The sequence below is a fragment of the Cynocephalus volans genome, chromosome 17 (genome assembly GCF_027409185.1).
Source record: "Cynocephalus volans isolate mCynVol1 chromosome 17, mCynVol1.pri, whole genome shotgun sequence".
In the NCBI taxonomy this organism is placed as follows: Eukaryota; Metazoa; Chordata; class Mammalia; order Dermoptera; family Cynocephalidae; genus Cynocephalus; species Cynocephalus volans.
The window spans coordinates 27,064,996-27,080,380 of record NC_084476.1 but is presented as its reverse complement, the minus strand read 5'-3'; the positions used below and the strand labels follow the sequence as shown (position 1 = coordinate 27,080,380).

At 43.8% G+C, this 15,385-nt stretch overlaps 1 protein-coding gene across 3 annotated transcripts in view; it reads right to left on the bottom strand.

The window, feature by feature from the left end:
• PTPN3 (protein tyrosine phosphatase non-receptor type 3) overlaps nt 1–15,385 on the bottom strand; it is a 119,563-nt gene that overhangs the window by 93,041 nt on the left and 11,137 nt on the right. Inside the window, exon 1 of one of the 3 annotated variants that reach the window (XM_063081762.1) lies at nt 14,546–14,562. The exons of the other annotated variants lie outside the window; for them this stretch is intronic. The gene's annotated coding sequence lies outside the window, so the exon portion shown is untranslated. Of the gene's footprint in view, nt 1–14,545; nt 14,563–15,385 lie in introns of those variants that run through there. 3 annotated transcript variants of the gene reach the window in all.

Here is a 15,385-nt window from a genome sequence, read left to right as displayed (position 1 = left end):
CCTTGATAAGAACGAGCCTGATGCTGAATAAACACATAATTGAGCCACGCGGTGTTTTCAGATTGTCTTGAAATTATATCTTAAACAATCTGGTGGGGACAATGGATGCTGACTAACTGCCCTGTTTCCTGTACTACAGCAATTGGAGAACTCAGGGTTTCTATGGCTTCCTTTATAAGCCTCTTAATTCAAAACAAAGCCACAACCCAACCAGGAACATACTGGCCTCTTATAACCACAAATAATTACAGCCACAGCTGATGCATTTTACAAAATGGAAGCCAAGCCTATCCTTTGCACAATTTAAAAAATCAAACAGCTTTAGAATGCTTTGCACAATAGCAACAGAGGTTCTACTGTGAATATAGTTTCTAATCAAAGATTATACTTGGAAAACATACTATGGAAAGAGGCAACGTCTCACTTTGCACACTGTAGGGGTCCATTAAATACTGTGAGAGTTAGAGTTAGCACACGTAAAGTGCCTACATAACGTGGACACATACTAGGCACTCTATAAAAGGCATTTTAATAATGTTAATCTTCTAATTCCATCAGGTGCTGACTACAGATTTCAGACTTTGTAGGGCAATCTTGATTTCAAATATCTTGCAGATACATAAATGTTCCATTTCTTAACATTTTATTCATTTTAATAAAGACAGCCTGCTAGAGTTAAAAAGTAGTTGTTTTTATAGATATGTGATATACCTTTGAGCTACTCTGCAAATTCAGTGGTGCAAGAAGCAGGAGCATGTTGGCACATGCCTTGGGCATGTGGACATCGGGGCCCGTGTGGTCAGGGTTGTGTAACAGGGCTTCTACTACAGTCCCTCCCTGACGGCCCTGGAGCCTGAGACAGGGGACAGGTAATGCCACAGCTTTCTTCCTAAGGGTCTGTCTACGTGCTGATCTGGGGAACTTCGTTCTGTCACAAACCAATGAGCCACAGACAAAAAGAAGGGAGTGGAGCATATGCAAGTGATACAGCAAACCCAACTCCATTGTGATTATTTTAAAAGGAAGTGCAAATCTTTTCACACCCTCATTCTTAAAAACAAGGAACTTAGGCCTCTAACTCAAGAATATAAGTTTCAGTTTTTTTAAAAAGAAGGATTAAAAAGAAGGCTGTCCTGATTGATAAACACCTGATTTGTGAGTAACCTGTATAAATGAACCATGGGTGGCTCTCTGCTGGAATCAACCTGAATGATAATACAGCTGGCCTAGGCCAATGCTACCACCTAGTGGCAGCCAGAGGAAGACACTTCACCTTCTACCCTACGACTTCCTCCTGGAGGGAAACAAGGGACGGTTCTGCCCTTTTCTTGTTTCTCACTCACAGCTCAGCTTATTTCAGAAATCCCTCTCACGGTACATAAGGCCTTCTCTGTAGCCCGATTACCCTTCCCTAACTCTTCTTTCCTAGTGAACTCAGGAAGGCTCTTTCTTCTTCCTGAATTTTTTTTTTTTTTGCTATTTATGAGCCTCAACAGATGACAGATCTGCTGGAGAGGGATATTGCTAGCACCAAAAAGTACATGTACTATCAGCCATGCTAGACAATGACTCACCAATTTAAGTATGCTTCTCGTCAAATACCAATATTTAACGTATTGAAGACATTATTTATTTATTTGGCTGCTAATACAGGACCAGTATTGCTTTCTGTTCCTTTGCACTGTAAACACACAGAAGTTGGGCTGCATTATGTGCTAACCAAGTCTTCAGGGGGCCAGCCAGGACGCTAATGACCCCTTACATGTCTTATGACTTTACTGTGCATCAATGGGAAAACATAAACCACACTTTCCAATTGCTGTCTGCACCTCACACAGGACAGCTTCTGGTTCCAGTCTGTCTCAAGGCCGGGCCTGTTAGTTCCTCAAACTACTCTGAAGTAAGTGGGATTCTCCTTTCTAAAAATAAATTTTAAAAATATTTGGGAAGGGATTTATCATTTATTCAAGCACTAAGATAAGAGACTGAACTGTGAGAATGTATGCGTAATGACTGTTCCTAAAAAAAAAAACAAGGATTAAAATCATTCTTTCTTTTTAACTAGTAACATATAAAACTAGTGTACATAAGAATCATCTGGGGAGCTTGTTAAAATGCAGATTCTTGGGCACCAGCCATAGAGATTTGGGTTCAGTAAAGACAGAGGAAATTGCATTTTATAACTTAAAAAAATTTTTTTTCCAAACTTATAGAAAAGTTGCAAGAAAAACAGAATTTCTGTAAACCCCCTCTTGGCCTGAATTCAGCTGTTAACCACATACACTTTCTCTCTCTCTTCTGTACACATGTATGTACGTACACACACACACACACACACACACACACACACACACACACACACACACACACACACACACACACACACACACACACACACACACCATGCTTTTCTCTGAACCACTTGCTGTAGGCATCATGCCCCTTTACCTCCAAATATTTTAGCATGCATTTCCTAAGAATAAGGACATTTCATAACCACCGTACAAGAATCACACTGAAGAAACTTAACATTGATAAAACACTTATCTAACATACAGTCCATATTAAAATTTTGCAAATTGTTCTGATGACTTCCTTTATTTCTTTCCTCCTGATCTAGGATCCAAATCAGGATCATGTCTTCTCTTACTTAAAGAAGATGCATTTTTAATAAGTATCCCCCTTAAACTCCTCTGTCTCCCGTGACAATGATGCAGGTGGTCTAAGAGGCACATGGCAGAAAACCCTCAACCAGACAATGTCTGGGTCTCCTTTCGGTTTTGACCTTCTGAGCCAGCTTCTTGGGTAGGTCGGTGTCCTTATGTCAGTTTTCCTGTCTACATTACAAGTTGCTTTGCAGAGCTAAAAAGAGTTTCCACAGCTTAGCAGCTGTCCCATCACTCAGTCTGGGAGAAGTGTTTCCTAAGTCATTGTTGATGAAGTAACAGATTTTCTAGTCTATATGTCAGTTCGGGATTTAGCACTGTTGTCAAAATAAAGAAGAAAGCAACATGAAAATTATGTTAGTTCAAAACGGACTCTATCACTTGATATTATGCAACCAGATGTCTTGGCTTGTTCACTCAAATTAGTTCTCATTCACGGACACCAATTCTTGACAATTCATAATATCAAAGTTATTAAAAAAGACCCCAGAACCTTCACAATGCTCACCCTTTCTTGGAAACATGTCAGAGTCAACTAGCATTTTCTTAAAGAAGCAGCAACAAAAGAAAAAGATGCATGCATTTCGTGTAATTTATTAGGTTGCAAATGTTCTTAATGAAATTCAGCCCAACTAATTAAAAATTAGTGATTTTAGTTTTCATTTGGGAAATGCCCATATATCTTAGAAAACATTTCCATATACATTATTTCACTTTATTAATTTTAAATTGCGTGCAGCTGATAACGAAGTTACCATACAGCTGGTACATACATGGAATTTAATCTTTTTCCTCATGAGTCTATAATTTTCCTAAATTGATCAACACTGCCTTCTGCCATTTTTTCCCACTTTGCTGTTTTTTTTTAATTTCCAAAGGACAACACTGTATAACAATGCAAGTATAAAAATATTAACTTATTTTTAAAATTAGCTTTTAATGTAAACATAATCACTACTGAATACTTGCTAAACTAGAAAAATCTATTCATTAAAGGAGGCATTTTCATATTGCTAATACAACACTAAAGCCAATAAATAATTTATGCTGAGCCTATTATATACCGAAAAATTAATTTTTAAATAACATTTTTAAGGCTTATACCTGCTAATAAAATAATCACTGCTGACAATACAAGTACTGGTGCACAAAATTTTTTTAAACTTGGGCATACATTTATAAAAGTATTTAATGACTTTTATTTATTAAAAAATGGATTTATGGAAGTATTTAACACTTGGACTTCATATTATTCTCTTCCACATGGTAGAAAACGCTCAGTCACTTTAACAGCACAGTCCAATAGTCAAATTATTTTGCAATTATCAAACCTAATACTCCAGAAATACAATCTTGGGATCAAATCATTTGTTCCACAGATCCTATAATTTGTTCAGGGAGTGGCTCTCTGACTGAAACCCCTGAGAAGCTGGGACGGAGTAATTTGTAGGATCACTTGTATTCAAACAGAAACCCATAATTATTGCCCTTCCTCTCATACATCTTCAAAATGTCAAATAGTTTTCTTATTATGGAGTTGGGGTTTATTTATAGGTTTTATTTATAAGTTCAACACCATGACACTTGCAAAACTAACAAAATAAAAAAGTTACACTTGATACCGGGAGGATAGCAAGCAGTAGTTTTAAGCTCCCCGAAGTCAAGGTAAGGAATGCTGCGGGAGCTGCAGGCAGTTTCGGGGAAGAGGTAATGTTGCTATAAAGAGAAACCAACCTCGTCCGTGCCACGAGCCCAGTTTTCAGCGTTGTGACCAGAAGCTAGCTAACTTAAACACAAAGCTGGCTCCTAAACCAGCAGAAAACCCATGCTGAGCATATTAAATAAAGACATTTAAAAAAAACAAACTTTTTCTCCAAGTATCACAGAGAAAAAAAGTATAAACCTTAAGTTGTACAGATCTCAAGAAGCCTGCAGAAGCCCCTCATCTTCCTCCTGACTCGACCCTCCAAAGGTGACCACTGTCCTGACTTACAACACCGTTTTCATGAGATGTTTTTAAGTGAGATTTTTAGAAGTATTTTTTTAGCATGTTTAAGAAAATGTTATCATGGTGCAGTGCTAAACCATACACCCCCAAATTTCACAGGACTCAGCTCTCCCAGGGTTGTTGCTAGGTGCACATACAGATGGCTTTTGGTGGCTTGCATGGTGTGGGCTGCAGAGAAGTGAGAGGGGCTGGGATTTGGACTCGCCCACGATGTCATTCAATGGTGACTGGTACACCTTCCCCATGACATGCCACCTTGGTGAACCCAGAAATTTAAGGGCCAGCAGACCTGTCTCCTGGCAGAAAAAGGGGACAAATGCCAGCCCACGGAGGGTTTCAACCAAACCATGCTGAAGAAAATGACTTCTAGGACTTACCACCAGACAAACTGTCCCCCAGCAGCCTCCAAGCAACCAGCCAAATTCCTGCAAGGGACTACAAGGACTACAGTTTCAGAGACCTGTCTATCTTGTTTATAATTACTTTTAGCCTCCTTTGTTATTACTTTGGCAAAGGAGTTCCGGACCATTTACTCACTCAATATTCATTTACTCCACACCTTCTCTGCGCAGGCCAGGGAGTGGGATGGGGGTGGGAGGAAAGGCAGAGGTGCTTGCAATATCATGTTCTAGGGGAGAGGAATGCTTGACCCCACCAGGGTAGGCTGGGTGGAGGGACCAGTTCACAAAGGCTTCATCAGGAATCTTGCAGGATAAAGGGAAACCGGCCAGGGGGAAGAAGTGGCATTCAAGACACTGCAAACTACACGCACACAGGCTGGGAGTGGAAAGTGCGTGCACGTTTTAGGAACTCCACAGAAACAGATTCAGCAGGAGAGTCTAAGGACGCACTGAAATCCTAGAGAAATGTCAGGGAGGGTAAGATTAGGTTCTTCAAAAATCCAAGGGGCTTTCACACTGAGGAAGAATCAGAATATGGTATGAAGATGTAAGAAAGACACCAGCATCAGAATCAGTCAGCGGTGGGTTGGAAAGAATCCCAACTTAACCACTCACTAACCGAGAGATGAACATTAAAGAGATGGCTTACCATCTCTGAGACTCAGTTTCCCTAGGACTTCTAGGGGGGATTCCTCTGCTTTCCAAGGTTGTTTTAGGCACTGGAGATAAGATGTACGTAAATGAACTGGCACCTAGCTACTATCATTAGAGTAATTTTTTTTTAGGCCCCAAGGGTTCAATGGGTAGAAGATGAAAGAGATTTCTCCTCAACAGAAGAAAGAGCTTTTGAAAAGTCAAGGCTGCACAAATAGGGAAGTGACTGCCTCAGAAGGGAGGGAGCTCCCTGTCACTGGAGGTAATCAAGCAGAGAAGATGGATGAGACCCTTGGTCAGAGGCTGCAGAGGACAGAATGACACTGGAGAGAATGGAATGGGTGAACTTTAGGCTTCCAGACCAAGCTTCTGTCATGACTCCTGTTTCAACAGTGACAAAGTTAAATTTCTGCACATATAAGCCTCACTCAAGGCAGCACTGTTCAAAATTAGATTTCCTTACACAGATTTCTCATGGGAAATAATTCTAAATGGTTACCTCATTCTTGGAAAAAACTAAAATGGCCCATCAAACCATGAAATAGGGGATAAAAGAATATGAACAAAAAGTAATATGTAAGGCTCAAAAAATGGACAATGGTGTATTTTTACATTTAGCTGTTTCTACCTAAAATTAAGCTACCAATCTCTTTTCATTTTCCCTCTGAATAGTTCCACTAAGTCCCAAACAGACTGGAAAACAGGATGGAACAAATTTACTCTACAGGGACATGAATCAAGTTGCATAAACTTTACAAAAATACTGTGCTAATATTTGTCCTCAGGCACAGACACGCCCATTTGGGTGTCGGTCCATGGTATTTCTATCTTAGGCTCCAGCCCCAACTCCCTTACAGCCAAAAGCAGGAGAAGCGTTCAGAAAAGAAAACAGCTAAAGTCACTTTGAAAGGCTTGAAATGTGCTAATCACAGCGCATCCCAGCCAAGAAGATGGAATCTCACAACCAGCCCATCCCGCCAGCCTCTGTAACTGCCAAGGAATCTGAAGCCAGAGGCAGTCCAGCCAGAGAAACCCAATCCTCACCACCAGTAACCTTCGCCATAATTCCATCTCAAGGAAACACAGAAAAACCCCTCCACCTCTACCCCCTCGAAAAGCATCACCCTGTTTGTCACTAATCACCCAGGTGACTTAGGAAGTCACCACCCCACTTTTCCTTGGCTTGGTTTCTCAGCTTAGGGCTCTCTAAGGCTCCTTTCAGCTTTAAAATCCTCTGCCTGTAAGGTTTTAATCCGAGGGGCCATCTCAGGTTATATTAGGTACAATAACCCTGCTGGTTGCCAGTGTCTCTAGAAACCAAGATAAAATGTATTTTTATGCAGACTATTCAGATTTCCAGGGCTTTGTGTCTTGAGAAAATGGAGTCAGAAAATTAATGAAAGAAAACTCAAAAAAAGACATAAAAGGCATGCCAAAATGTAAATCAGAATAATAGTAAATAATAGTATTTAGGAATAACTGAGTGAAATGTACATATGTATATCAAAACATCATGTTGTACACCTTAAAAATATACAATAAAAAATACAGGAGAGGAATGTATAATTGTCATTAAAAAAATAAAATAGTTTAAGCTCTATAAAAAAAGAAAATAATGTATTTTATTGCTGCTGCTGTTGCATTTCACATGCAGACAGCTATGAATACAGAGATAAATAAAACCCATTCCTTGATTTCAAGGAGCACTTCGTGACTTGGACCAGGAACAGTTTTGCCTGGGGGCTCCCATGGGTCTCAGCTGGCCAGGGTCAATTGGTGGTTTGAAGGAATAAAGCCAGTCCTGGGTTTCAGTCTCTGCTCTGCCACTCCCAAGCTGAATGGCCCTGGACAAATTAATGTTACAAGTCTCAGTTTCCTCGGCTGTAAATGATTCTGAGGAACAGCGATTTTGTACCTAATGCAGTGGAGGGGCCAGCCTAACACCAGCCACTGTTGAGCATTGCCTCCGTATCACTGCCCTTTCCCTCCGTCTTGCTCCTAAACCTCTGGTCCATGTCCATTCCCATCTCCAGGCTTCCTGTCCTACAGGGCTTCAGAGTTTTCCAAACACTTCCACGCCCAACACTCCTGACTCCATTGGTTCTGACTGGGCCTGGCAGCTGCAGCGCTTTCCCATTTCACAGATCAGTAGATTAGACTCAGGTAACCACAGCCAGGCTGCCAGTCAGACTCTGAATGGGGTGATGATCCCAAGCTGAGGTCGGGGCATCACACCCCTCCCCACTCGGAGTCCACTGACCCCCATGACCAGGAGGAAGGTGAGTTACAGGTGACTCACTGTGTGTGGGGGGAAGGCCCCACACATAATCACTATTGTCTCTGTAATTTACTGACTAAAGGTATGTTCTTACCCTTTTGAGATAATCTTTATAAACACACCCCAAGGCTCACATGTTAGTAAATTTCCTCTTATGAAGGAAATGGTTCAGAAAACCTTCTTTCCTCCTAATTAATTCTGCAATATCAGAAACCTGAGTAATGATTTGGGTATTTATTACCACATCACCACTGCTCTAAGATGACACAACTGGTTTAACAGATTCACAAAAATTATTTTAAAGAAACAGCACATCTGAAGCACCCTTTGACTGTGAGGGTTGTGGCAATTTCAGAAACATTAAAATGTGGACAGCATGCTGTGGTAAACAATTTCCTCTCACTTTTGCAAAAGGCATGGGCTGGCACGCATCACATGACGTCTAAAGGCCCTTCCAGCCAACAAGGCCATCCCTGGGTTAATTATTAGCAGCAGGAAGGCAGGAGTGGGCCATCTCATTTCCTGGGTTTGGCCTCAACCCTCTCTTACCCACTGCCGGCCACTCTTTCTATGGAGGTCTTGAGCGAGTGGCTTGCCCCGGCTGGCCCCAGCCAGTCTCCCTTCTCACTGCACCTGCCTCCAGGGATTTCGAAACCACTAGGACTCCTACAGCCTGGAAAGCTGTGCTTCTCAATAAACTTGAGCTCACTCAGACCTTTGCTCACTCACCTTTAGGGGCACACCTTCTGGCTTTATGCCAAAGGTCTGATGAGAACAATCATGGGGTGGGGTTAATTGAAAAACTGGGGGGGGGGGGAATGTTCTGGGTGTAGCGGGGGCCTTGGTCTCCAGGAGGACCCAGGACAGCCTCACAGTGTCTAAACCTTGAGGTTCTTCCAACTGACCATGGGTGATGCTTGGGGAGGGCAGAATCTGCCTCAATGGCTGTGCAATAGCAAGGTGGCTCTGACCACCTGATGTAGCTAACCCTGGAGGAAGAGGAGAGGGCAACGCAGCAGACCAGCGGCTCTGACGTGCTCACATTGAGCGAAATAAGCCAACTGGCACTGTTGTCTTGTTTGTTTTGGGGTATATTTCTCAAAAAGTTGTGCTTGTAATGTCTATACCATCAGATAGATATTCTATTCTTTCTCATTATCCAACATTTGTAGAGGTATTTCAAACACTCCACTGACCTTTTTTGTAATGGCTTGACAATATTTCACCAAGTGAGTATACATAACCATGGCTGGGTGTTCGGATGACTTATTAGTAGAGCTCAGATTTCAAAAAGAACCCACAGTAAACCCAGAGAAGGAAGAAGGAACATGTGACCAAGGTCATGCACAAATGTCAGGGAAGTGGGGCCCAGGTGAGTCCTGCTTTAGGGCACAAACACCAAAGATGAGTGGGAACGAGATGACAGTGAGGGGCTGGCTGGACCACTGCCTAGAAAGAAACGGCAAAGCAAGTGAGCAGATCCTTGATGGCAATTTTGGCGAAATCACCAAGTTTATTGTTTTCTGACTTTTCTACCAGTCAGAACGATCTTCTACATGGAAAGGATGTAATTAACAGGGATGGGCAGGTGTTCCTTGAGCATCCCCCATGACCCATAAGACACCCTCTGCCCGTCACCTTACTCAACTCTCACACCAGAAGAGAGAACAGGCTTCACACATGAGGTTACCTGGCTGCAGGGCAGAATCCAAACCTAGTGGCTCCTGACAGAGCCATGTTCCTCCCAGAAATCACACTACCTGCTCTGCTTTTTTTTTGATTGTGGTATTTAAAAATACATAGGATATAAAATTTGCCATTTTGGCCTTTTTTAAGTATACAATTCAGTGGCATGAATTACATTCACAATGTTTTGCAACCATCACCACTATCTCCAGAAATTTTTCATCCCCTCAAACAGAAACTCTGTACCCATGAGGCAATAATTCCCTATTCACCCCTCCCCAAAGCCCTGGCAACCTCTAATCTACTTTCTGTCTCTATGAATTCCCCTATTCTAGACATTTCACATAAGTGGAATCAAATAATATTTGCCCTTTTGTGTCTGGCTTATTTCATTTAGCATAGTGTTTTTATGGTTCATGCATGTTTTAGCACATATCAGAACTTTATTCCTTCTTATGACTGAATAATATTCATTTTGTTTACCGATTCATCTGTCAATGGACATTTGGGTTGTTCCCACCATCTGGCTGTTGTGAATAGTGCTGCAATGAACACTGGTGTATGAACATCTGTTTGAGTCACTGTTTTCAATTTTTTCAGGTATGTACCTAGGAGTGGAATTGCTGGGTCATATGGAAATTCTTATTTAGCTCATTGAGGAACCATCAAAGTGTTTTCTACACAGGCTGCACTATTTTACATTCCCAGCAGCAATGTTAGAGTGTTCGTATTTCTCCACATCCTTACCAATTCTTGTTATTTTCCTTTATTTTATTACACCCATTCTAGTAGGTATGCAGTGGTGTCTCACTGTGTCTTTTATTTGCATTTTCATGACTAATGATTTTGAGCATCTTTTTGTGTACTTATTGACCATTTGCACATCTCTAAGAAATGTCTTCAAGTTGTCTGCCCATTTTCAAATTGGGTTTATCTTAATTTGGGTTGTCAAGTTTTAGGAACTCTTTATATTTTGAATATTAAATCTTTATCAGATCTGAAAATATTTTCATGATTTGAAAATGTTTTCTCCCATTCTGAAGGTTGTCTTTTCAGTTTATTGATAATGTCCTTTCATGTACAAAGAAGTTTTAATTTTGATGAAGTCCAATTTACCTATTTTTCTTTTGTTGCTTATGCTTTTGGTGTATCTAAGAATGCATTGCTAAATCCAAGGTCATGAAGATTTATCCTTATACTTTATTCTAACAATTTTATGGCTTTAGCTCCTATGTGTAGAGCACTGATCCATTTTGAGTTCATTTTTGTACATGATGTGAAGAAGGAGTTGCCCTGGATTTTCTGAGTGGGGTCCCTCCCCAGCATGATCTTCCAGCAGAGTTAATATCACTGCACATGAAGGCTGGGGCTGGTACCCAGTGCCTGGTATGCAGCAGGTAGTCAATAGTTCAGAGGATGGCTGGCTGGTGGATAAGCCATTGGGGGCACTCTCCTCACCCCCCGACCCTGTTTCAGGACTGCTGCAAGAAACCCCACAGCTGGCTGACTCTTTCATAACAAAGGAAAAAGTAAATCTGATAGGCTAAACATATCAACAACGAAATATGTATCAACAATGGCATTTACACACTCCTATTAATTGACCTAAAACAACTCAAGATCAAACTAACTAGACAGGACAGAGGGCCCCAGCTCTGGAAAGCTCAACACACCCTCATCAGTCTCCTGGTTCAGGTCCCTCATTGTGCAGGTGAGGAAACCAAGGGTAGAGCGAGGCGGCAACTTCCCAAAGCCTGGGCTTCAACTCCCAGGGCTTTCCCCACCAAACACACCGTAGATAAGCAACAGAAATATGTGAGGTTAGTCTTAATTGCTTCAAATAGTGGGGGTGGCCCTCTGGTTCCAAAACCTCCAACAGGGGTGGGGGCTATGAGCTCTGGATACTTGATCTCATCTTGGTACCCAAGGGCCTTGTGTGATCTGGCCTGGCCACCTCCCTGCTCTGCCCACGTCCACCACGCTCACTCTGCTCAGCCACACAGTCCCCTGGCTGCTCCCAGGTTGTGCCACGCTTGCTCCCACCTCAGGTGTTTGCACTTGCTGATCCCTGTGCTGGGAACACCCTTCCCTCAGATATGCATCTGCTCTCTCCCTCGCTTCCTTCATGTGACTACTCAAATTTGACCTTATCAATGAGGTATTCCTTTCCACCTCACCCTACTTTTTTTGTCCTTAGCATTTATCACCACCAGACATATGAAATATTTGTTGCCTGTCTCCTCCCAATTCCCACATCCCTACCCCCCACTAGACAGGATGTTCCTCAAAGGCAGGGACTTTATCAATGAACTGCTAACAGCGTCTAGTGCATATGAGGCGCTCAGTAAGTCTCTGTGGAATGCATGAATAAGTGGATGAACTGGGGTACACCACACTAAGTATGGACAATATCACAAGCATTACAGGGAAGGCAGGCAGGCTACTCTAAAGTCACGGGTGCTCACTGCCTGGAACCTGCAGCCACAGGTACCCAAGTTTACTTCTGGACCACAAGCTGTCTACAGCTTCTGGGCCTGTGACAAGGACAGGGAGGGCCAGGACATCATGTGTAGTCAAACACTCCCACACATATCAGTCAAGCCCAAGATGCTGGCAGCTGCTACTCTTCTGCCCTGGCCACAGAAAATGGAGTCTCTTCCCATAGGCGCTTAATAAGTGCTTGTGAAATGCACACACACAAACGAATGAATGAACTAATGCATGGAGGGCTTACACTGCACTTTTAGAAGGCTTGTGTCAGCACTAGCACAGCAGACCATTCTAATGATGCTGGGAGAAGGTTTGACCAAGTAATTCCATGTCTAGGAGCCTACTGTCAGGATGTATTCAGACATGAAAAAAAAGTTTTATTTGCCAAGATTTTCCTCCCACCAACATTTATAACATTGAAAATTACAAACAAAAAAGCTAACTGCCAACTTTAGAGTGTCAGTTAAGGAAGTCACAAAATAGCCACAGGATGTTCATCATAACGATATGGAAAATGATTACAATATTGAGTAAAAAAGGATAGTTATAAAATTGTACCTACAGTATGACCACAATTAATATAACAAAGGAATTGGAAAGACAATGAAAATGTTTCTTTAGTCTTTCAACTTTTCTGTATTTGCTAGATTTTCTATAATGAGCAATAATGAGTCTGAAGAAAAGCAAACTGACATACTTTAAAAAAATGTTGCCACCTGATGGGTTTATTGGTGCCCAGGGTGTTTAAGTGCATAAACCTGCCTCCCCGACTCTCTGCTGCCTCCTCTCTGGGTTCTGCACTCCCATCCTGCCTCCTCTTCCTGGACTGGCACCCCAGCACCTGCCCCCACAGCCCTGCCAGCCTGCACCGCTCTGGCCTTTTACCCACTCCTGCAGCCACTCCTCCTTGGGAAGCCAGCTCCTCCCTGGGAGCCCACCCACCCCAGCCCAGGACCGCCTCCTCACTTCTCAGCTCTTTGGCTTTGGACAAGTTACTGACCTCTTGGGGACTCCATTTCCTCCTCAGGAAAATGAGGTTGACCCCACCCCACAGGAGCCCTCCGAGGTTCATGCTAAGCACTGTGAGTGTGCCCCGGACAAGGCAGCCTGCTGGAAACCCATCTGCTGAGTCCAGCCTCGTGAGGAGGGGCTAGTGGTTCCCTGATGCATGAAGGAGAACATTCTTGCTCCCCAGTCTGCATAAATCTGGGTGCTTGTCCTATCCTGAAAGCAGTGGAAGAAAAGGTTTGCTTTTGACTCCCAAACAGCATGGCTTGTTTCTTGGTTAAAATTCCCATTCCCTCTGTCGAACCTTCCATTTCTTCAGAGAACGCACAGCCCAACTCTTGCTCCTCAGAGCACATGTTCAAATTCAAATGCCCAGCACTCACCCCTCCCATGTCACCACTGGACCCCTGAGAGGATGTTCCTGGCATTTTCAGCCGAGGCCCGCTCAGTGCTGGTTCTCCTGCTCCCTTCTGGTCACAGCGCATCACATGTTCTTTCTCCATCAACTCTAATTCACCCCTCTCCATAATGCCTCAGGCATTTAATGAGCCCCTACTGTGGGCCAGGCTCTGAGGCAAGGAAGAGGCTGTCCTGGGTCCCAGCTCTCTGGGAACTCCCAGGGTAGTGGAGATGCAGAAATAGTCACCTTTCCATGTGGGGAGTGCTGCCAAAGACACAGGTGTGACCATAGCTCAGCATGGGGCTGAAAGTGACACCTTCTAAAGGGGATCTAACTATGAAGCTAGACCTTGAAGAAAGAGATATCACACAATCAAGTCAAATCACCCCATACTTATACAAAAGCTCTCAGGTGCTCTTACTGCACTCAACCATCATCACCCACAATCCAATTTCAATTGAACCTGCCAGACCTGGCCACACCTGCCATGCCATAGTCTCTCCAAGGAGCCAAGCAGAAAGCTGGGTATTCTTCTAGCTGTGCTTTTTCTACAGCCTCTCCTCTACAGGTCTCCCCACCATAAATCACCTCCTGGGCCAATGCCACTCAAAGTATGGTCTCCAGACCAGCAGCTTCAGCATCACTGGCTGCTGTTAGAAACGCAGAATCTCAGGCCCCACTCCAGACCCACAGAATCAGAACCATTCTGTATGCACATTAAAGTGTGAGAGGCTCTGCTCTCCACCCCAGTTCCAACTCGCCAGGTCCTTGGCTTCCTCCTCTCCACTCTGTTGCCAGCTGCCATCTTCTGGTGCCTTCAGTGTCCTAGCAGTGAACTGACGCCAACCTCTAAAATGTGCACTTCCTTGACTCCACCAACCGTCCTGTCCATTCACAGGCGGCCCCACCGTAGCCCCACCCTGCCCAAGGCAGCACACACAAGACACAACTCACTCTGCTGCCAAGGCTGCTGGCTCAAACCGTGGACAAATGTCACACAGCAGTCCTTCTGACCAGCTTGTAGAGAGGGGCTGACAGGCAGCACTGCCTGAGCAGCCAGCACATGCCCCTGTGTCACCATGGACTCTTCACATGACCTCGTGAGGTGGAGACACCACTGTCATTCCAGTGTGGAGATGAGGAAATCAGGACTTAGGTGGCTCAGCCAGGGTCACGGAGAGAGTAGGTGTGGGTCCTGGGAGGACCCCAGGCTTACAACATGCACTAAGACACAACATTGAACAGCTCAGCCTTGCAGAGCCGACTCTGTGGGAGTCTTGGTGCTGAGGAGGGACATCCACGTTTTCAGTGAGGAACAGTCATCTGGCTGGGACCTGGAAGTGGGGGGAGGAGTAGTGGAGAACAAGTGGGAGAGGGAGGCAGAGGCCACACTGTGGAACTCTTCAATGACGCCAAAGAGCTGAGACTTAAGAGGTGACAAGATGGTAATGAAGGTTTTGGAGCAGGCTGGTCAAAATTAGTGACACCCTTCTCTGATGTCCATCCCATTCCCTCACCTGCACAAACCGGACTGGTCACCTTTTGGGACTTCTCCGACCCCCCCGATGTGGCAAATGCAGTCAGACTCTCCCGGGTGCACGTGGCTCTGTCTCTTGCCTGCTGTCCTCACATGGTCCTTGGCCCTACATGAGCCTCCCTCCTGGGCCAAGCCAAAGCTCAGCTCCTGGGAATCTCTACCAGCGGTTTTCCCCCAGCCAGTTCCTCAACAGCAAAGACTCATTAAGAGCCTAAAATGGGTCTGCTGTGCCCCTCCACAAGGTCCAGCTGCCAGGT